Genomic DNA, 24,458 nt, shown 5'->3' with positions numbered 1-24,458 from the left:
CCTGCAACACCCCTTTGTATCCCATCATAAATAAAGGACCCAAGGGTTCGCTAACACTTACAGAAATGTTCATGACTTAAGGGCTATTAATGATGTTACAGAGAGTGTGACCTCAATCGTCCCTAACCCACAAACCTTACTGTCACAGATCCCAGCAACGTCAACATGTTTCACAGTGGCGAATGCATTTTTCTCTGTACCCCTGCACCCTGTCAGTATCTTTTTTCTTTTACTCATAAAGGTAAACAATTTTGTTGGACAGTCCTCTCACAAGGGGGAAAGAAATTACCTGCCATCTATTCAGCAGCGATGGCAGGGATCCTTGAGTAGTGGCAATCACCTCATTCGCAGATTGTACTATTACAGTACGTGGATGACCTTTTGCTGTTCTGCCTGAACCAGAGGTCCTGCAGGGAAGCTACAGGTTTCCTTGCAATGTTTTTTGCCAGAAAATGGTTGCAAGGTCTCACGTGACAAATTACAGTATTGTAAAAAAAGGTGACATTTTTGGGACATTGTATTGCTGAAGGTACAAGACACCTGACTGAAGACAGGAAACAGGCAATTCAAAATCTCCCACTACCCAGGTCACATCAGCATCTACGCACTTTCCTTGGCTTGATGACCTACTGCAGGCCTTGGATAAGGTCTGCTTCATAAATGATGCAACCACTTTATGACTGCTTGTCATCAGACCCCTACGATCTCACTCAAGAAGCAATTGATTCCTTCCATTCTCTCAAACTGCTCATTGTGTCAGCCCCGGCCTTAGGCATTCCAAACTATGACCAGCCATTTTTCTTGTTTTGCATAGAGCAGGGAGGACATGCTACCGCAGTACTGACACAACAACATGGAGGGAAACAGACACCAATAGCCTACTACTCAGCACAATTAGACCCAGTGATCAGAGGGTCACCTACGTGTGTCAGTGCGGTAGGAGCAGCTGCACTACTACTAGGAAAGGCATGTGAAATCACACTGACTTTTCCTTTGACAATTTATTCCCCACATGACATCCATTCCATACTTGTACAACCAAAACATCTGTCTATGGCCAGACAGCTCCGACTTGAATGTGCTCTACTAATTCCTGAGTATGTCACCCTCAAAAGGTGTAATGTTCTGAATCCAGCCACCCTCCTGCCTGTGGATTCAGAAAAGGGGGAATTAGTGACCGTATTAGCAAGTGAGGAAGAGTACTTTGACATGACGCATGAACATGACTGCATAGAACTGATGAGTAAGGAAACTGGGTTTTGCACACGTCCATGAAAAACCTGTTCCTAATGCAGATTTTTAGTTTTTTGTAGATGGCTCCAGATACCACCAGGATGGGTGATTCTACACTGGATATGCAGTAGTATCCTCACATGAGGTAATCCGAGTGGAACCACTCCCTCCTCACATGTCGGCACAGGAGGCAGAGTTGAAGGCACTCACTGAGGCGTGTAGGGCCGCTGCAGGTAAAGTCACTAATATTTACACAGATTCAAATTATGCATGGGGAATAGCCCATGATTATGGCCCTATCTGGAGAAGCAGAGCTTTTTTTTACATCAGCCGGTAAGCCCATCAAAAATGCAGAGCTGGTGAAACAATTGATGGAGGCATTGATGTTATCAGTCCAGGTTGGCATTGTCAAGGTAAAAACACACACAAAAGGTGAATCCGTGGAGGTAGAGGGCAATAGAAGGGCAGATGAGGCAGGTAAAGTAGCAGCAAGGTGGCCTAGGGAGCAGTGGACAGTGGTGGGGAGTCAGCATATTCCAGCCACATTGAGCCTAGATGTCCTGAAATCCCTCCAGCAACAGGCTGCCCAAACAGAGAAGATAGACTGGAGGAGACTGGGAGCTGAGCTGAACTCAAATAGAGTATGGAAGAATAAGGATAAATTGTGCCTACCGAAGTCCCTGTTCCCAATCATGGCGAATCATGGCGCAAGCAACACATGGCCCCACTCACGGCTCAAAAAGTCACATGTGTGCCACGGTAGATGCCTTCTGGATCGCTCCTGGTTTCAGTTAAGCAGCTGCGAAACTTGTACAATCATGCCTCATCTGTGCACAGCACAACCCAGGTAAAACAGTAAAAGTCCCTAAGAAAGAGACACCTAGGCCTCTCTAACCATTTCAGAGACTGCAATGTGCAGAGACTATGTGATGCCCGGGAGACCATGAAATACCCAGCACCGGACCGGTGGTGTCCTTGCTTCACCTCTGGGGAATGTCACGGGTGGCTTGACCCGATGCTGTGGCCTCAGGCGATGCACAGTGCAAAAGGGGGTATTATGAGGGGACTTGAAGAGCACGGGCACTTACTTGTTCAGCAGTGGATTCTCTCAGCGGTAATGCTCCCGATCTTGGGTAGATTGGTACTGTCCAAATGAAAGTCTGAGACACTGGAAACGGTTAACCAGTTTACTTCAACAAATAGGGGGTTACAATAAGTCCCGTCACCGGAGTCTGTATGGGAACTTTTGGGTTACTTTGGCCCTGCCGGGGCTTTTACCTCCTATTTTGCGCTGTTTCTGTGTGGCCCTGCTGCTGTGTGTGAACTGGCTGCCGGCCCAATCTGTCCTCTCCGGGTCTTGATTCAACCGGCAACTCGAGTCCTTTCCTTTTCTTACCCCCTCCAGGAGTACCGCTGAACTCTACACCTGTTGCTGCGTCTGACCCTAGTGAGGCTGGTATCACCTCACGTTTTCCGGTTGCTGTATTATATAGAATGAATGCAGCCATGGATCCGGTATCCGTCTCTGCGCCTGTTCTGGGTAGTAATTAGTGCTACCCGGTTCTTAAAATGTCCTCTTTCTCTGTCCCTTTTTCCTCAGACCGGTGTTCTGTTGGCCCTGAAATTGTCAGTCTGTCCTTCAGGAGCCTGATACTGCTCCTCACACTCTGACCCTCCAGATCTGAACTCCTCGGAATAACTCACTCCTTTTCCTCAGGTCAGAATTGATATAGGGGAGTCTCTGGAGCTCCCCCTTCTGGCCGGAGGTGGTAATGCAGTGTCCTTATTCTTGTTTGTGTCTTGTGTCAGTAACTCTGTGGTGATCCCACTTTTGTGGCAAATACCCCTAGGGGTGCCACATTCCTCCTTAGTTAAGAACAGTACTCCGGGACTGTGGGATAATAAACATTTGAAATAACAACTATTATATACAGAGTCTTAAAATGAAAAGTCACAAAAACCATTCAAAGATCAAAAATAGAGTTCTGTAAAAAGTCACTTCAAATAGCGTCCATTAATACAGTTCTATCCTTGAGGGTTATTTATTTGTTAGGAAAGGCACTGCAATTAGTGTCCAGGAATTTAGTTCCATTTTTTTTTCCAACAGAGTCTAAAGATAAAGTTCATAAAGAAAGTTCAAGAATATGCAAGAAGTTCATACAGAAGAGTCTCCGTAGATACTGGGCTTAAACGTGGCAAACTGATAACAAATGGCTAAGCTAGATTTTCTGTTCAACTATAAATGGCATAACATATATTCAATTTTCATAAATGGGATTTACATTTGGTAATCCGTATACCTTTTCGGTAATTGACCCTGAGTACTACGTTGTGATCTACGTAATAACGGTGTCTCTTCAGGTGGCGTACTACGGTCTACTGCTAATATGGTGTCTGCCCGTTCTGCTAAAGATAATTCCACAATTATGGGGTTGGCAAGTCCACCGTGAATTGGATCACCATGACCAGGAATCTGTTCTTCCTGTCTTGGGACTTCTTGTGGTACGGGGTCAACTTCTTGTCTTGGGGCTTCTGGTACTACGGGTTCTGGTGTTGGGTAAAAGGCCATCACTGGAACTATTACTGAGCCATAGTAGGTTGGCCATGTCTTAGGAAAGTCTCCTAATGCGGTATGATACACTTCTTCCTCTTCCTTAGCAGGTTGAACCTGTATGGGTTGAATGACTTCTGGTTCCGGTTGGATAATTTCTGGCTCCTTCAATGTTTCCGAACATAGTTTCAGATTGTCTCTAGATACTAGTACTGATGTTAGTCCTCCGTTTTTGCTGATAAGGCACATTTTTGGGTTGTTCACTCTTGTTGGTAAAACTGTATAGGGAACGGTTTCCCACTGATTGTCCAATTTATTGGTACGACGATTTCTCTTGAGCACTTGGTCACCCGGTTTTAATGGGGTTGCTAGAGCATTCCGGTTGAAAGTTCGCTCTTGTCTTTCTCTAGTTTGCTGAAGGCTTCTTTCCACACTTTCTTGTACTTGGCGATACTGCTTTTGCCGTATGGTATCCCAATTTGAGTCTTGAACGTCTACATCTGGTTTCAGAATTCCCATTTCTAGATCGATTGGTAGTTGGCCGGGTCTTGCACGCATAAGGTAAGCTGGGGTGCAGTTGGTGGAGCTTACCGGGACATGGTTATATAGATCTACCAAGTCAGGCAATTTCTCCGGCCACTGATTTCTTTCCGATTCTGGTAAGGTTTTTAGTAGATCTATTACAATATGGTTCATCTTTTCGCATAAGCCATTTGTTTGTGGATGGTAGGCCGTCGTCCGGATCTTTTTGCAACCATACATATTACAAAATTCTCTGAAGATCTCTGATTCAAAGGCTGTACCTTGGTCTGTGAGTACCTGTTCTGGGTATCCATGGGGTCTACAAAAGTACGTTTGGAACGCCTTGGCTGCTGGTTTTGCTGTCAGATCTTTTACGGGTACTACTACCAAGACGCGTGAATAATGGTCCACAATAGTCAAGGCATAAACATAGCCGGACTGGCTTGGTGTCAACTTCACGTGGTCTATGGCAACAAGTTCAAGTGGCTGCTTGGTGATTATGGGCTGCAGTGGTGCTCTTTGGTTTCTTTGATCTTTTCTTGTAAGGTTACAAGGGCCACAGTTTCTGCACCATTGTTCAATTGATTTTCTCATTCCGACCCAATAAAATCTTTCTCTTAGGAGTACTTCGAGCTTTTTCCATCCGAAGTGACCGGCACCATTGTGGTAAGCCTCTAGGACCATTTTCACATCTTGTTTAGGCACGATGATCTGCCAGACCAATTCATGCGTTTTTGGATTAGTGTACCTCCTGCAGAGCTTCCCTTGGTACAAGAACATTTTGCCTCTCTCCTTCCAGAGTTGATGCGTCTCTTCTGGAGCATTCTCATCGGGGTATGCACTTTGCTCAGTCAACAGTTCTTTCACCAACTTCACAGCCGGATTGCTATCTTGTGTGTCAGCCCATCTATGGTGTGCCAACGGGTTAAAATTCACCTCTTGTTGTTTCTGGTAGGTACTTGACTGATGCTGTTTTGCCTTGGGATGATGGAAGGCTGGTAGCTCAATCTCTTCAAGCTCTTCCGGTTCTTCTTCCACGTCCCTCAAGTGTGGCATCCGGGATAGGGCATCGGCATTTCCATTCTTGCGGCCTGCTCTATACTTGATCACGAAGTTGTAATTGGACTACCGGGCTATCCATCGCTGTTCTAGCGCACCTAATTTAGCCGTATCCAGGTGGGTCAACGGGTTGTTGTCAGTATAGACGGTAAATTCTGCAGCGGTCAAATAGTGTTTGAAATGCTCAGTCACAGCCCAGACTACTGCCAGTAGTTCCAACTTGAAGGAGCTGTAATTTTCCGGATTTCTTTCAGTAGGCCGGAGCTTCCTACTTGCAAAGGCGATGACTTTCTCCTTGCCTCCCTGCTTCTGAGACAGTACGGCTCCTAGTTCCACATTAATGGCATCTGTGTAGAGGATGAAGCGTTGATGGTAATCTGGGTATGCTAGAACCTCTTCTCCTGTTAATGTCTTCTTTAGCTTCTCAAAGGAGTCTTCCCTCTCATCACTCCACTGGAAAGGAGGATTTCGGTTTGAAGGCTTCTTCGTCTGCCCTACCAGGACGTCTTGTAGGGGTGCTGCTAACTTCGTGAACCCTCTTATGAATCTGCGATAGTAGCCCACCAGTCCCAGGAATTGCCTCACCTCTTTCACATTGGTGGGCCTTGGCCAATCCCTTATTGCGGTTACTTTCTCAGGATCCGGTGCTACTCCCTCTGAACTCAGAACATGTCCCAGGTACTGTACCTTTGGCTTGAGAAGGTGACATTTGGATGGCTTGATCTTCATGCCATATCTGGATAAGGCTTCGAACACTTCTGCCAGGTCTTGTAAGTGTTGTTCGCAAGTTTTTGAGTAGACGATCACATCGTCCAGGTACAGGAGGACGGTCTCGAAGTTCTTGTGTCCGAGGCTGCACTCCAGCAGCCGCTGGAAGGTACCGGGTGCGTTGCAGAGTCCAAACGGCATACAATTGAATTGACAGAGACCCATTGGTGTGGTGAATGCTGTCTTTTCTTTATCTCTCTCAGCCACAGGGACTTGCCAATACCCACTTGTTAAGTCTAGGGTGGAAAAATAATTAGCAGATTTTAACGCAGATAAGGACTCTTCTATCCTAGGCAAGGGGTAGGCGTCTTTATGGGTAATGCTATTAATCTGCCGGTAGTCTATGCACATTCTCATGGTTCCGTCCTTCTTTTTAACAATCACTAGAGGGGCCGCCCAGGGGCTACAGCTGTCTCTTATTACCCCGGCCTGTTTCATCTCCCTGAGCATATCTTTTGCACATTGGTAGTGAATGGGTGGTATGGGCCTATATCTTTCTTTTATTGGTGGGTGGTCACCAGTGGGGATTGTGTGTTCTACCCCTTCTATCCGTCCGAAGTCCAATGGGTGTTTACTGAAGACCTGCTCATATTCTGTCACTAGCCTATACACCCCTTGTTTTTGATGGGTAGGGGTTGAATTTGTGCCCACGTGCAGCTGGTGGCACCAATCCTCCAATTCTCCATCTGAGCCATTGTCTTCCACCTGACAGGTTGGTTCTAAGGGCTCAATGGTTGTGAAGGCATTGTTGTCAACAGTATATAGCTTTGCCACTGTAGCATACCTTGGCAAGGTAACCTCTTCCTCTCCACAGTTCAAGAGCCGTACCGGCACTCATCCCCGGTGTACCTCGGCTACCCCTCTTGCCGTGAGTATAGTGGGCCTACTGTCAGTGTACACTGGTTCTACCAAGGCTTGATAATTTCGTCCCTTCATACCAATGGCTGCTCTACACCATACCAGCATTTCTGTTTTTGGTTGAATTACAATGGACGTTGGATCACTTACCCTCACACTGCCGATTTCTCCACCTGCAACCTCTACCTGTTGCTTTAGCATCAATACTTTTATTTCCCTCCGGAGAACTCTCTGCTGGCAGGATTGGGCAGTTTCAACAATTTGCTGTAAGATAGAAATAACTTCGGAAAAGCAGTTTTCTAACACATTCATTCCTATCAGTACAGTTGGTTCACAGTTCCGCCGGTCAACATCAACAACAATTATACCCTGTTTCTTCAATTCTACTTTACCAATCTTTACAGTCATCTCTCGGAATCCTAGTTGCGGTACCAACTTACCATTACTGGCCCATATATCTAGCCCAACATCAGAGGGTCCTTTATCAATATCTGCATCAGCCCAGTACCTCTTATAAAGGATATATGGTAGAGATGAAATCTGGGAACCGGTGTCCAGCAAAGCGTTGAGGGGGATTCCGTCCAGCACAATAGGGATAACGGGACGTCCTCCGATGTACTTGTCGTGCCAAGGTGTTGGGCCTTGAAAGTTCATTCCTGTGAAGTGGCCCGCATTCCCGGGGATCCTTGTTTAAATCACAATCTCGTGCAAAGTAGCCTGGCTGCTGGCAACGGCGGCAGATGGGCTGTCCATCCGGTTGGTAGTGGTCGCTGGGTTGTCCTCTCCACGTTGGGTATCTCCGGGGTCTCATCCATGGAACATCCTCTCTACGGTTCGCCAACTCCATCTGGGGTCCTCTCATCTCCTGCATGGTTTTAGCCATTGAAGCAACAACATCAGTTAAAGAGTCAAGCTTTTGTTGAAGAACCTCATTGGTGCTGGGCTCCAGGGACTTAGCACTGGCCCCGGACATAGCTGATGTCACTGGTACACCCGGTTGCTGAGATGCTTCTGCCATGGGGTGCGCAGGATCCTGATCCCAAGGTGCCTCTGCCAGCTGGAAACGTATAGCACTCTCTTTTAGCTGGGCAAATGTCAATTCAGGGTCCTTAAAAGCCAGCATGCACTCATGACACCTGTGAGAAGGGGCGTAGAGTCCTTCAATGAATTGATCTTTTAGCAGCTTATCCACTTCGTGATAATATATATGAATCTAATGAAAATGTAGAGTCCCTGTGGGTAGAGATAAGGGGAGGGGGGAAAAATAATAAATTACTGATAGGGGTTTGTTATAAGTCTCCAAAAATAATGGAAGCAACAGAGAATATCCTCATAAAGCAAATAGATGAAGCTGCGACTCAAGGAGAAGTCACTATTATGGGGGACTTCAACTACCCTGAAATACATTGGGGAACAGAAACCTGCAGTTCCAGCAAAGGTAATAGGTTTTTGACTACTATGAGAGACAATTACCTTTCACAACTGGTTCAGGACCCAACAAGAGGGGGGGCACTGCTAGACCTAATATTAACCAACAGGCCAGACCGCATATCAAATGTAAGGGTTGGGGGTCACTTGGGTAATAGTGATCACAAATTAATAAGTTTTCATGTATCCTTTAATAAGATGTGTAGTAGAGGGGTTACAAGGACACTAAACTTCAGGAAAGCAAATTTCCAACGGATGAGAGATGATCTTGGTGCAATTAACTGGGACGATATCCTGAGACATAAAAATACACAAAGAAAATGGGAGACGTTTATTAGCATCCTGAATAGGACCTGTGCACAATATATACCGTATGGGAATAAACATGCGAGAAATAGGAAGAAACCAGTATGGCTAAATAGAGCTGTAAGGGGCGCAATAAGGGACAAAAATAAAGCATTTAGCGAATTAAAGCAAATAGGTAGTGATGAGGCATTAACTAAATACAGAAGATTAAATAAATTCTGTAAAAAGAAAATCAAGACAGCAAAGATTGAGACAGAGAGACTCATTGTGAGAAAAAGTAAAAATAATCCCAAAATATTCTTTAACTACATAAATAGTAAGAAACTAAAAAATGATAGTGTTGGCCCCCTTAAAAATAGTCTGGGTGAAATGGTGGATGAGGATGAGGAAAAAGCCAATATGCTAAATGACTTTTTTTCAACAGTGTTTACACAAGAAAATCCCATGACGGATAACATGATCAGGGATAAAAATTCTCTGTTAAATGTCACCTGCTTAACCCAGCAGGAAGTACGGCGGCGTCTAAAAATCACTAAAATTGACAAATCCCCGGGCCCGGATGGGATACACCCCCGAGTACTGCAGGAATTAAGCACAGTCATAGATAGACCATTATTTTTAATCTTTAAAGATTCCATAATAACAGGGTCTGTACCACAGGACTGGCGTATAGCAAATGTGGTGCCAATATTCAAAAAGGGGAAAAAAACTGAACTTGGAAATTATAGGCCAGTAAGTTTAACCTCAACTGTGGGTAAAATCCTGGAGGGTTTTCTGAGAGATACTATACTGGAGTATCTGGAGAAGAATAACCTCATGACCCAATATCAACATGGGTTTACAAGGGACCGTTCCTGTCAGACTAATCTGATAAGCTTTTATGAAGAGGTAAGTTCCGGACTGGACCAAGGGAATGCAGTTGATCTGGTGTACATGGACTTTTCAAAAGCTTTTGATACGGTGCCAAACAAAAGGTTGATACATAAAATGAGAACAATGGGGATAGGGGAAAATATGTGTAGGTGGGTTAAGAGCTGGCTCAGGGATAGGAAACAAAGGGTGGTTATTAATGGAGCACACTCAGACTGGGTCACGGTTAGCAGTGGGGTACCACAGGGGTCAGTTTTGGGCCCGCTTCTTTTTAACATATTTATTAATGACCTTGTAGGGGGCATAGAGAGTAGAATTTCAATATTTGCAGATGACACTAAACTCTGCAGGGTAATCAATACAGAGGAGGACAATTTTATATTACAGGAGGATTTATGTAAACTAGAAGCTTGGGCTGATAAATGGCAAATGAGCTTTAATGGGGATAAATGTAAGGTCATGCACTTGGGTAGAACAAACAAGATGTATAATTATGTGCTTAATTGTAAAACACTGGGCAAAACAGTCACTGAAAAAGACCTGGGTGTATGGGTGGACGACAAACTCACATTTAGCGGCCAGTGTCAGGCAGCTGCTGCAAAGGCAAATAAAATAATGGGATGCATTAAAAGAGGCATAGATGCTCAGGAGGAGAACATAATTTTACCTCTATATAAGTCACTAGTGCGACCACACTTAGAATACTGTGTACAGTTCTGGTCTCCGGTGTATAAGAAAGACATAGCTGAACTGGAGCGGGTGCAGAGAAGAGCGACCAAGGTTATTAGGGAACTAGGGGGTCTGCAATACCAAGACAGGTTATTACACTTGGGGTTATTTAGTTTGGAGAATCGAAGGCTTAGGGGTGATCTTATTACAATGTATAAATATATGCGGGGACAATACCAAGAGCTTTCTAATGATCTTTTTACTCTTAGACCTGTGACGGGGACAAGGGGGCATCCTCTACGTCTGGAGGAAAGAAGGTTTAAGCATACTCACAGACGCGGATTCTTTACTGTAAGAGCAGTGAGACTATGGAACTCTCTGCCATATGATGTTGTAATGAGTGATTCCCTACTAAAATTTAAGAAGGGACTGGATGCCTTTCTTGAAAAGTATAATATTACAGAGTATATACACTAGTTTCCTTAATATTGCGTTGATCCAGGGAGCAAGTCTGATTGCCGTATGTGGAGTCAGGAAGGAATTTTTTTCCCCAATGTGAAGCTTACTTGTTGCCACATGGGTTTTTTTTGCCTTCCTCTGGATCAACATGTTAGGGCAAGTTAGGATAGGATATGGGTTGAACTAGATGGACTTAAAGTCTCCCTTCAACCTTAATAACTATGTTACTATGTTACTCCGGTGTTAAAAATGGGTTAGCCAGTGTAAGTGCTTTAAGGGCTTCCTGCAGGTTTAAGGCAAAGTCTCTCACGCCCTCATTGGCTTTCTGTTTGCAATTAAAGAATTGTGCTTTAGCTTTACCACCGGCTGTGGGTTCAAATGCTGCTTTTAATCCAACAAATATACGTTCAACAGTGTCTCTGAGGTCAGATGCCCATGCTGTGACTTCCCGCTTGGCATTGCCTCCTAACTGTGCTATCAGATACCCAAAACGCTGCTGTTCTGGCATGGGGAATATGTTGAAATGGGCCAGCATCTGTTCCTTAAAATCATCGAGGGTATTTGGCTTACCTTCATACCTCGGATGCCACGGGGCGCCCGGGGTATATGGCATCAGCAGTGGCATAATGAGCGCTGCTCCTTGCGCCGCTGTACCATCGGGCGCTTTGTTTACATTCTGCCCTTCAGCTGCAGTTGCGTCGCCGGGTGCTTCAGCGTCCCCATGCTGCGACATTATGTGCCCCCTTAGTTAATCTGGACCCTTTCGGTCCTCTGCTTCCGTCGGGATAGTGTAGAATCGTTCCGCTGTGCAGCCGGATTCGTTTTCCCCTTCCTCTGGCGTCAGAGCACTCAGCTGAGTGCCGCCCACAATGACACGCCCCTTTTTGCTCCCGCTCGCCACTCGCTCTGTAATGGCGGATTCTGAAATTTTTCTGTCAGATCAGGGTTCAGGCTGTGGCGCAGTTCAAACAGCAGTCTCGCGCCCTGGCAGTTATGAGGTATTTACCTCAGAGGCTGGCGGCCATTTTAACTCCATGTTAGTCAATGTGAAAAAGTCAGATTCAATGATTCTCAATGGGGACAGCAATTTTTCTCTAATAAAGTCAATTTTAGGTCTTTTTCTTCCAAATTTTCACAATCTTGGGCTCAAATCACGGCACACAATATCCGGTTAGCGGGCACGGTGAATCCTGTTCGTGACGCCAATTTGTGACGCCCGGGAGACCATGGAATACCTAGCACCGGACCGGTGGTGTCCTTGCTTCACCTCTGGGGAATGTCACGGGTGGCTTGACCCGGTGCTGTGGCCTCAGGTGATGCACAGTGCAAAAGGGGGTATTATGAGGGGACTTGAAGAGCACGGGCACTTACTTGTTCAGCAGCAGATTCTCTCAGCGGTAATGCTCCCGATCTTGGGTAGATGGCTACTGTCCAAATGAAAGTCTGAGACACTGGAAACGGTTAACCAGTTTACTTCAACAAATAGGGGGTTACAATAAGTCCCGTCACCGGAGTCTGTATGGGAACTTTTGGGTTACTCTGGCCCTGCCAGGAGGGGCTTTTACCTCCTATTTTGCGCTGTTTCTGTGTGGCCCTGCTGCTGTGTGTGAACTGGCTGCCGGCCCAATCTGTCCTCTCCGGGTCTTGATTCAACAGGCAACTCGAGTCCTTTCCTTTTCTTACCCCCTCCGGGAGTACTGCTGAACTCTACACCTGTTGCTGCGTCTGACCCTAGTGAGGCTGGTATCACCTCACGTTTTCCGGTTGCTGTATTATATATAATGAATGCAGCCACGGATCCGGTATCCGTCTCTGCGCCTGTTCTGGGTAGTAATTAGTGTTACCAGGTTCTTAAAATGTCCTCTTTCTCTGTCCCTTTTTCCTCAGACCGGTGTTCTGTTGGTCCTGAAATTGTCAGTCAGTCCTTCAGGAGCCTGATACTGCTCCTCACACTCTGACCCTCCAGATCTGAACTCCTCGGAATAACTCACTCCTTTTCCTCAGGTCAGAATTGATATAGGGGAGTCTCTGGAGCTCCCCCTTCTGGCCGGAGGTGGTAATGCAGTGTCCTTATTCTTGTTTGTGTCTTGTGTCAGTAACTCTGTGGTGATCCCACTTTTGTGGCAAATACCCCAACTACATACAGCTACCAAGGTAGGAGTGTTTGCAAATGTCCTAGTATGTGTAGATCTCTTCTCTGGTTGGTCAGAAGCCTATCTGGTAAAATGTGAAAATGCTAAAACGACTGCAGACAAACTGATGAAAGAACTAATCTGCAGGTATGGTGTCCCAGAAACCATAGGAACCGATAGGGGTGCACACTTTATGGGAGAAATAATGGGAGTTGGCTGACCCTCCTCCTCCTCCTCCAGAAGCGAAAGCTCATCGACAGAGCGCAGTCGCATGAGCACTCCATCCACATCTGTCAGTGTTGCACATGAGGTGTCCCACTATCGAACAGCTAGTGGTAAGTGTCAGCAGGCTGTTTTAAAAATGTCTTTGGGCGACAGCAGACACCCCGCAGAGGTACTGGCCGACTACTTGCATCGACAAACTGAGTCATGGCTGGGCAGTCTACATCTTGAGCCAGGCAAGGTAGTCAGTGATACTGGGTGGAATTTTGTGGCAGCCGTAGCCCTTTCACAACTCACACATACCTTGCCTGGCTCACACCTTGAACCTGGTGGTGCAGAGCTTCCTAAATAATTATCCGGAGTTAACAGCCCTGCTCCATAAGGTGCAAAGACTGTGCTCGCACATCCGTCGCTCAACTGTCCACTCCAGTCGTATGCAGAAGCTGCAGCAATCACTCAACCTCCCCAAGCACCGCCTAATCATAGATGTTGCTACAAGATGGAACTCCACCCTGCACATGGTTGAGAGGCTGTGCGAACAGAAGCAGACTGTAATGCATTTGTGGGAGGATACACGGGCAGGCAGTTTGAGGGCAAACATGGAATTGTTGGGTGTGCAGTGGTCAAAGCTGAAAGACCTCTGTAAAGTCCTTCGGTGTTTTGAGGAATGCACACGGCTGGTAAGCACAGATGACGCCATCGTAAGCATGAGCATACCACTTATGCGTCTGCTCATGCAAACTTTGACGCACATTAAGGATCAGGCATCTGCAGCTGAGGAGGAGGAGGAGGAGGGAAGCCTTGACGACAGTCAGCCATTGTCTGGTCAGGAAAATGAGAAGGAGGATAAGGGGGATGATTATTTTGGGAGGAGGATGCTTCTCAGGGGCAAGAGAAAATGTGGGCGGGGCAAGGTCAGGTACAGGGTTTGTGCATGACTGGAGGGATGTGGATTTGCCAGAAAATTCTCTTCCACCCACCACTGGCAGTGCAGCATTGACACCTGGAACATTGGCCCACATGTGTGACTATGTCTTGCGGATCCTAAAAAGGGACCCCACATTGCCAAAATGATGAGGGATGATGACTACTGGTTGGCCAGCATCCTCAATCCATGCTATAAAGACAAATTACACAACATCATGCCACAGGAGAACCTAGAGCTAATATTGGCTAACAAACAAGCAACTCTGGTAAACCGGTTGTTTGAGGCATTCCCAGCACACAGAAGTGGAGCTGGTTCTCCCACGAGCCGTAGTTGGCAAAATGGAAGAAGTGTTCGTGGTACACACAGCTGAACTGGCGTAGGAGCCAGGGGTTTCCTGACCATGTTGTGGTCTGATTTCTCAAGTCCCGCTCACACGACAGCTAATACAGAATCGATTGCAAGTGACAGGAGACAACAGTTATCAACTATGGTTACAAACTACTTCTCCTCCCATATCGAGGTTCTCCCTCACAGGTCATTCTCCTTTTACTATTGGGCCTCAAAACTGGACACATGGCCTGAATTGGCACAATATGCCTTACAGGAGCTCGCTTGCCCTGCTGGTAGTGTGTTATCTGAATGAGTCTTCAGTGCTGCTGGATCAATCCTGACAGAAAAAAGGATTCGTCTGTTGACCCAAAATATTGATGATCTATCCTTCATTAAAATAAACCATGCATGGGTTTCAAAAGATTTTGTCCCACCCTCCCCTGATAACACATAGGATGCCAGAAAAAAGGCTTGTTTTTGTCCTCTTCCTCTGACTTCTCCAATTCCTCCATTTGCAGCAGCTGAAAGTCCAGCCTACACATCAACATATGCCATTTTTTAAACCTCCCTAAATGGGCTGCCCCCCACCCCAGGAACGGGGTCACCACCTGCCTCACCCGGGCAAGTGCTGTTGCCCTGAACAGGTGTGTGGCCCCACCCTTGGATGATGGCACTGGCACAGGGCCTCTCATAGTACAATAAAGTGTCTCTGACGGTGGGGTGGCCCACTCACCATCAGACACACTGGCGTACTATGAGGGGCGCTGTGCCAGTACCGGCACCCACGAGTGGGTCGCCCCCGCTTGCTCAGGGCCCCAGCACTTGCAATACTTACCTCTCCCTGCTCCACCGCTGTGTAGTCTGGCCAGTTAAATCCTTCACAGGGACTGCCACTACAAATTTGGTGAACTGATCGATGATGGTTAAGATGTAGCTATGTCCTCTCCTGCTGGCCTGTACCTTCAGATTACCAATGGCTCCCATTTGAAATGGACATCAACTCCTAATCTGATGCAGTGGTGCTTTATGATCACCTTTCACATTTTTCATAGTCACAGACGTGTGACATTCCTGCCACCATTTTTCAATGTCTCCTCTCATGGCAATCCAATAGAATCCCCTACGGCCTGTGGCTTCTGTGTTTTGCACTCCAAAGTGACCAGGCAGATCATGATAGGCAGTGAGGACCATGTCTACAGCTCTCCCTGTGATCACAATTTGATGGAGACGAATAATGGTGATGGTATCGACGCCACTGTGATATAGCAACCCTTTCTTTACCAACTTGCATTTTAGCTGTATCCACAGTAAAAGTTATTGAGGGTCAGCATCGCCTCTGCGAATTCTCCCGGGAGGTTTTCCCGTGAATAGTAATTCCAACACTTCTGAAATCACTCGACTTTACATCTGTACTTTTATCCATCTAGCTTCCTATAGCGGAGAGTCTGGACTGGCTGACTGGCACAGAAATATAAACGAAGATTTCAAAGTACTCCAACACTGTATACTGGGGTACGTTTCAAATACATTTCCCTTTTTCACATTTTTATATTCTGGTGTAATCCATACTGAGCCTGTGAGAGTTTGTGTCTTACTCTGGTAAAATATGAGATTTAAAATGACACCAACACTGTATGCAGCTGAACGCTTGTAAAACATTACCCTTTTTCAAGTTTTTATATTCTTGTGTAATCCATGCGGCGCCTATGATTGTCTTTGTCTGAAACCTGAAGTATAGATGGAGATTTACAATTACCTCTAGACTGGAAACACCTGGGATCTGCTGATACAGTACCTTTTTCCAACATTTTGTATTATGGTTAAATCCATACTGACTGATAGATCGACCAAGTAATAGAAGACAGAGATGCCCGTATGAAAGGTTCTGCAGCCCTGAGACCACCTTCCAAAGCCCGGCTGGACTCAAAGAAATCCGCTTCTTCCGCATTCGGGGACAATTACCGAAAACGTTACCACTGTGAACGAGATCAAGAATCAGGAATGGAATTCCTAATACCTGCCACCTGAGAAGCCATCACATGAGCGCTAAGCGTTAAACAAGTCAAAATTAAGTGCCGCAGGACTCAAATCAGTGGAGGAGAGGACGCCGTCAAGCTGTTAATGGAACACACAACTCCCAGGTTGTCAGAATTAAAATGGATCTTTCTGTCCCGAGACTCCTCCTTCCATAGGTTCACAGCCACCAGTATAGGCAAAATATCCAATCAAGCAATATTCCTAACAAGGCCCCAGCCCAGCTGAAACCACTCCTCAGGCCACGCTGCCGCGCACCACAGGCTCCCAAAATATGACCCAAAACACACTCCATCACACGCATCTGTGAACATCTCCAAGTCTTCATTTACAACTGGCTCCTCCATGAGCCAAAAACGTACGTTGTATTGCTCCAAAAAATAGTCCCACAATTAAAAATCAGCCTTAAGTTCACTGTAAAGCCGAGCAAAATGATGTGGAGCCCACACTCCCGCCGTAGCGCTCGACAACCGTTGAGAAAAGACCCGACCCATTGTAATAATGCGGCAAGCAAAAGTCAAATTCACAAGTAGTGACTGCACCTATGTCAATGACAATTTCTTCAACCGTCTTGCCCGAGACACCTCATCCCGCAACGCTTTTTACCTTATCCGCCATCAAACGGAACTCACATTTTAATGGATCAATCACGATTCACAAAAACAATAGGCACGTACAAGGCCCCTCTGTTTTACCGGGACCAAGCGGTACAACAAAACGCTCCACCACCCATTCCACCGCTCTAAGTAACCTCTCCCAACAACCAGAATTAGTCCGACCGATGCACAAACAATCATCCAGGTAGTGAATCAAGGAATCAAAAGCCGATACTTCACAGACAACCCATTAGAGAAAAGAACTGAATGCCTCAAAAAATGCACAAGACACCGATCAACCCATTGTCAAACACCTATCAACCAAAAGAGTACCACCCCAGTAACAAACCAACAACTTAACACTATCCAGATGAACATGGATCAACATAAACACCGACTCAATATCGGCTTTAGGCAAAAGTGCCCCATTCCAATATTTCCAGACAAACTTTGTCGCCACCTCAAATGACTTATAAAACAAAGAGCACAGCTCCGGGTCAATTCCATCAGTCACCGACCTATCACGAGGGAAAGACAGATGATGATTGAGCCTGAACTTATGCTGCTGTTTCTTAGGCACTACACTCAGGGGCGAGACAACCAAATCCTCAGAGGATCCCTAAACGGCACAGACATCCTTCACAACTTAACCTCCTTCCCCAACTGTTACGACACCACCTCAGCATATTGGTCAGATGACCTCAGATTGTTAATCACCCGTGGTATCTGAAAAGGAGGGGCAGGAATTTTAAATCTGTCACTGAAAACGGACAACAACAGTTCCTACTTAACCACATTCGGAAACCTACTTACATAAGGGACCATCGCAGCCAGTTTCAATGGCGTCTACCCCTTTTGAATTAGCACTCTCACTCTGCTTCTCCTTTCTGCTTCCTAAAGCATCTGGAAGCACCATGCAAGGTTCCTTTGCAATGGAATCAAAGGTACTTGAATTTGCAGCAATGTAGGCCCAAATTTACACTGGCCATCATTCAATCGCCAGCAGAGACCCTGCTTCTCACTGACCGATTGCCCTGACTGACCCCCTTTCCCCTTGTCCAATGCTTTGTGCATTTCACGAACTGGCACCCCCAGGAAAGGAATGGCCGAACTTAGTCGGCTTCATAACCTTCAACCACAGACGTATGTCTTTCTTTTCCCATCAAATTGCCGGACGAACCACCTTCCTATGCTTAAACTGTCGTAACGGAGCCAAGCTTGAACCCCCTACACCCTATAAACCTCCCTAGTCGAATCTAAAAAGCAAAAAAGAGGAGAAGAATTCTCATGCACCTTCTCTCCAAAATATCAAATGCCTGTAGCCAATTAGATAATCTGCGCGGAATCAATCGCTAGAGTTGAGCGACTTTTGGTTTTTTAGGGTCGCGTTTCATTTCGTGAAACCCGACTTTTCCAAAAGTCGGGTCGAGCAAGATCGTCCGATTATAGGGAAAAGTCGGGGTCGTCCCGAAACACGAAACCCAATGTAAGTCAATGGGGAATAAAAGTCGGCAGTGAGAGGAGGACAGGAAACACACCTACAGTGCCCATTTGAATGCCAAAAGCATCAATTCTTCTTTCTTAAGCTTGTCAACCTTAATTAACTTCATAATACAAGTTACGCACTGAAAAATGGGGGTTATTTGGCTACAAACTGTGGGGGGAGGGCTGGCTCCAGGTTTTCATGTGCCCTGGGCGAAAGAGCGCCCCTTTAACACATACCACAACTCATCATGCTCCGATACGGCAGAGAAATAGCGGTATAGTACAATGAAAAATACCTCACTTTTTACATCTCATGACGAGGCCCATCTATTTCTCCATACAGAATCATTGGTCCCATATAATGTTTGAAACAGTATATGATGAGCTCCACATAATGCTACAGTATATGTTGGTCCCCATGGATGAAGCTCCACTGTCTTATGGGCCCAAATAATGCTCCAAACATAATGGGCCCCATTTCTAATGCTCTAGTGTATAATGGGCCCTGTAAATGCTGCTCCAGTGTCTGATGTCCACCTTTGGAATGTTCCAGTGTATGGTGGGCCCCATCTATCATTCTCCAGAGTATAGTGCTCCCCAAAAATTGCTGTCCCAACATTGAAAACAATCAAATAAGTCTCCTCGCTAGGGAATCCCTGTACTTGTCTGGACAGGTGCTGTAGCTTGCTTAACAGCTCGCCAGCCGTTCTCACGCCCAGTATGGATTACACGTGATTGCACAAAGGTGAGAAAGGGTACCGTATCCCTGGATAACATGTATGGATAGCGTACACATTCAAAATATATGTCTCAGGAGGCAGGCTCAGACGGTGTTAGGCCCAGTATGGATTGCACGTGATTGCACAAAGGTTAGAAAGGGTACCGTATCCCCGGATAACATGTATGGATAGCGTACACATTCAAAATATATGTCTATACAGCATGAGGCAGGCTCAGACGGTGTTAGGCCCAGTATGGATTGCACGTGATTGCACAAAGGTTAGAAAGGGTACCGTATCCCTGGATAACATGTATGGATAGCGTACACATTCAAAATATATGTCTCAGGAGGCAGGCTCAGACGGTGTTAGGCCCAGTATGGATTGCACGTGATTGCACAAAGGTTAGAAAGGGTACCGTATCCCTGGATAACATGTATGGATAGCGTACACATTCAAAATATATGTCTCAGGAGGCAGGCTCAGACGGTGTCAGGCACAGTATGGATTTGACGGCCCAGATTACACAGCGGAGGAGCAGGGAGAGGTAAAGATTGCAAATGCTGGGGCCCTGCCCAAGCAAGGGGGGCCCACTCGTGGGCGTCGGTACTGGCACTGGGCCCCTCATAGTACAGCGGTGTGTCTGACGGCGGGTGTGCACCACCACCGTCAGAGACACTTGATTGCACTATGAGGGACCCTGTGCCAGTGCCTGCGCCCAAGAGTCGGCCTACCCACCTGTCCAGGGCAACGGCACTCGCACGGTGTCGTGTGGTAGGTGGTGACCCCGGCCATGGGGGGGGAGGCAGCACAGTTAGGGAGTTTTAGAAAGTGGCATATGTTGATGTTGGACATTCAGCTGATGCAAAAGGCGAAATAGGTGAAGTACCAGGAAGAGGTGGACCAAAGCAAGCCATTTTTCTGTCACCCTATGTGTCATCAGGGGAAGGTGGGACAAAATCCTTGGAAACCCATGCGTGGTTCATTTTAATGAAGGTTAGATCATCCACATTTTGGGTTGACAGACGGGTCCTTTTTTCTGTCAGGATTGATCCAGCTGCACTGAAGACTCTTTCCGATAGCACACTTGCAGCTGGGCAAGCGAGCTCCTGTAAGGCATATTGGGCCAATTCAGGCCAGGTGTCCAGTTTAGCGGCCCAATAGTCAAAGGGGAATGACCTGTGTGGGAGAACATCGATATGGGAGGAAAAGTAGTTTGTTACCATAGTTGACAACTGCTGTCTCCTGTCACTTTCCATCGATGCAGTATTACCAGTTCTGTGAGCGGTATTTGAAAAATCAGTCCACAACATTGTCATGAAACCCCTGTCTCCAACGCCACTTCTGCTGTGTGCACCACGAACACCTCTGCCAAGCTGCCCCCGGCCCGTACGGCTCGTGTGAGAACCATCACCGCTGCTGTGTGCTGGGAATGCCTCAAGCAACCGATTTACCAGAGTTGCTTGTTTATTAGCCAATATTAGGTCAAGGTTCTCCTGTGGCATGATGTTTTGTAATTTGCGTTTATAGCGTGGATCCAGGATGCTGGCCAACCAGTAGTCGTCATCGTTCATCATTTTGGCAATGCGGGGGTCCCTTTTTAGGATCCGCAAGGCATAATCTGACATGTGGGCCAATGTTCCCAGTGTCAATGATGCACTGCGAGTGCTGGGTGGAGGAGCACTTTCTGGCAAATCCACATCCCTCCAGTCACGCACAAACCCTGTACCAGACCTTGCCACGCCAACATTTTCACTTGCCCCACGAGATGCATCCTCCTCCCCTAAGTAATCATCCCCATCATCCTCCTCCTCCTCCTCTTCTTCCTCCACCTCGTCCAGGAGAGGTCCCTGAGCAGACAATGGCTGAATGTCATCAAGGATTCCCTCCTCCTCTTCCTCCTCATCAATATTGGCTGCAGACGCCTGCTCCTTAAGGTGCGTCAAAGTTTGCATGAGCAGACGCATAAGTGGGATGCTCATGCTTAGGATGGCGTCGTCTGCGCTTACCAGCCGTGTGCATTCCTCAAAACACTGAAGGACTTTACAAAGGTCTTTCAGCTTCGACCACTGCACACCTGTCAACTCCATGTCTGCTCTCAAAGTGCCTGGCCGTGTATCCTCCCACAAATGCATTATGGCCTGCCTCTGCTCGCACAGCCGCTCCACCATGTGCAGGGTGGAGTTCCACCTTGTTGCAATGTCGATAATGAGGCGGTGGTTGGGAAGGTGGAGCAATCGCTGCAGCTTCTGCATACGAACGGAGTGTACAGGCGACCGGCGGATGTGCGCGCACAGTCTTCGCACCTTCTGGAGCAGGGCTGTTAACTCCGGATAATTTTTGAGGAAGCACTGCACCACCAGGTTCAAGGTGTGAGCCAAGCAAGGTATGTGGCTGAGTTTTGAAAGGGCTATGGCTGCCACAAAATTACGGCCGTTATCACTAACTACCTTGCCTGCCTCAAGATGTACACTGCCCAGCCATGACTCAGTTTGTCGCTTCAAGTACTCGGCCAGCACCTCGGCGGTGTGTCTGTCGCCCAAACACATCATCTGCAACACAGCCTGCTGACGCTTTCCACTAGCTGCTCGATAGGGGGACACATTGTGTGCAACAGTGGCAGCTGCAGATGGAGTGCTCGTACGACTGCGCTCTGTGGACGAGCTTTCGCTTCTGGAGGAGGTGGAGGAGGAGGAGGATCGAACGCCTACAGCCAACTGTTTCCTATACCGTGGGCTAGGCAGCACTGTCCCACCACCGCTGTCCCCTGTGGACCCTGCATCCACCACATTAACCCAGTGCGCAGTGATAGACACGTAACGGCCCTGGCCATGCCGACTGGACCATGCATCAGTTGTGAGGTGCACCTTTCCGCTCACTGACTGCTTGAGTGCATGGACAATGCGGTCTTTCACATGATGGTGGAGGGCTGGGATGGCTTTGCGAGAGAAGAAGTGGCGACTGGGTAGGTCATAGTGTGGTACTGCATAGGCCATGAGTTCGCGGAAAGCTGTGCTTTCCACCAACCGAAAGGGCATCATCTCAAACGAGATTAGTTTGGCAATGTGGGCGTTCAAACCCAGTGTACGCGGATGAGAGACTGAGTACATTCTTGACCTACTCATAGTGTCTGGGAGGGTGAGCTGGACTTGAGAGCTGCATATGGTGGAAGTAGCGGTGGACAGGGCGGACTGAGAGAGGGTTGATGATGGTGATGGAGTTGGTGTTCTTTCTGATGGCCTAGAATCAGTATTTCGTTGATATAACAGTGGGATTCCCTGACTGCTGTGGTCTTGCAACGACACCTCAACATTTGCTGCTGTGCTAACCGGTGGGCTTACAGTGGGGGAAACAATGTAGCGTTGCTGACTACCTTCGTTGTGATCAGTTGCACATGTGGCACTTGAGGTTTGGTGTTGTGTCCACGCTTGCAAGTGCATGCTGGTTAAATGTCTAAGCATGCAACTGGTATTCAAATTTTTCAGATTTTTCCCTCGGCTAAAGGTCTTTGTGCACTTCTTACAGATAACCTTGGCCTGATCATGAGGATTTTGTTCAAAAAAGTGCCACACTGCACTCTTCCTACTTTGGCAGACATTTTGCGGCCTAGCACGCTGTGATCTTTTGACCCTCTGGACAAGCTGTCCAGCAACTCTTTTGATGTTTGGAACCTGTCTTTGGAGTGCTCCTGGCCTGCCAGATAACAGCTGTTGCGATGTCGATGTCTGCTGTGGATGCTCCTCATCTGAGCTATTGGAAGCAGCACCCTCTTCCCCCAATGGATGCCAATCTGGGTCAACAACTGGGTCATCCATCACCTCCTCTTCTATGTCATGTGCACCTTCCTCTGTGTCACCGTGTATGGTGGTATAGTGTGCGGGAAGGGGCACCTGAGTCTCATCAGGGTCAGAATCTGGCTCTGTACACTGCGAGGACAATGTAGTGCTCTGAGTGAATGTACCAGCAGAATCATCCATCAGCAGCTGTGCATCAGTGCACTCCATGTCAGATTCATCTTGGCCTGGGTAATTCACCATTTGACTTGATAATCCAGGCATGGTATGTGAAAACAGCTCCATGGAGTAATCAGTAGTATGGCCTGCGTCATCCTTCAATCTTGGTTGGGGTGAAGGACACAAGGAAAGGTGTGGTTCATGAACATGAGCCTCCAATGACGACTCAGTGCTTTTACTTTTTACAACTGAAGAAGAGGAGGCGATAGAGTTGGAGGCTGAGTCAGCAATGTAAGACAAAACTTTTTCCTGATGCTCTGGCTTTAAAAGCGGTTTGCCAACTTCTAGAAAACTAAGCGTTCGAGGCCTTATGTAGCCAGACGATGACGCAGGGTCAGCACCTCCTGCATTCGGTCCTATTTTGCTCTTGCCACTACCATCAGATCCACCACCAACACCATCATTACCAGCTGCCAACCCCCGCCCAATTCCACGGCCTCTTCCACCAGCCTTCCTCATTTTTGGTAGAAATGTAGACAAAATCCAACAAACTATATAGTAATGTAAAACAAGGTACAAGGTGTCTATACGGCAGGGGAGATTTTGAATTTCTGCACACACTTGTGGACAGTGGACACTTTTGGATTGTGTGAGGCCCACTGATATCTGAGCGCTATGTGACAGGCTCGATGGCACTGCTGTGACAAAAGTGACTAGAGGATAAGGGAGATTATGAATATCTGCACATACTTTTGGACACTGGACACTTTTGGATTGTGTGAGGCCCACTGATATCTGAGCGCTATGTGACAGGCTCGATGGCACTGCTGTGACAAAAGTGACTAGAGGATAAGGGAGATTTTGAATATCTGCACACACTTTTGGACACTGGACACTTTTGGATTGTGTGAGGCCCACTGATATCTGAGCGCTATCTGACAGGCTCGATGGCACAGCTGTGACAAAAGTGACTAGAGGATAAGGGAGATTTTGAATTTCTGCACACACTTGTGGACAGTGGACACTTTTGGATTGTGTGAGGCCCACTGATATCTGAGCGCTATGTGACAGGCTCGATGGCACTGCTGTGACAAAAGTGACTAGAGGATAAGGGAGATTTTGAATATCTGCACACACTTTTGGACACTGGACACTTTTGGATTGTGTGAGGCCCACTGATATCTGAGCGCTATGTGACAGGCTCGATGGCACAGCTGTGACAAAAGTGACTAGAGGATAAGGGAGATTTTGAATTTCTGCACACACTTGTGGACAGTGGACACTTTTGGATTGTGTGAGGCCCACTGATATCTGAGCGCTATGTGACAGGCTCGAT

This window comes from Dendrobates tinctorius, unplaced genomic scaffold (genome assembly GCF_039654945.1).
Source record: "Dendrobates tinctorius isolate UK_male_01 unplaced genomic scaffold, ASM3965494v1 ptg000065l, whole genome shotgun sequence".
Taxonomy (NCBI): Eukaryota; Metazoa; Chordata; class Amphibia; order Anura; family Dendrobatidae; genus Dendrobates; species Dendrobates tinctorius.
The sequence above is the reverse complement of the archived record's forward strand: the minus strand, read 5'-3'. Positions refer to the sequence as shown.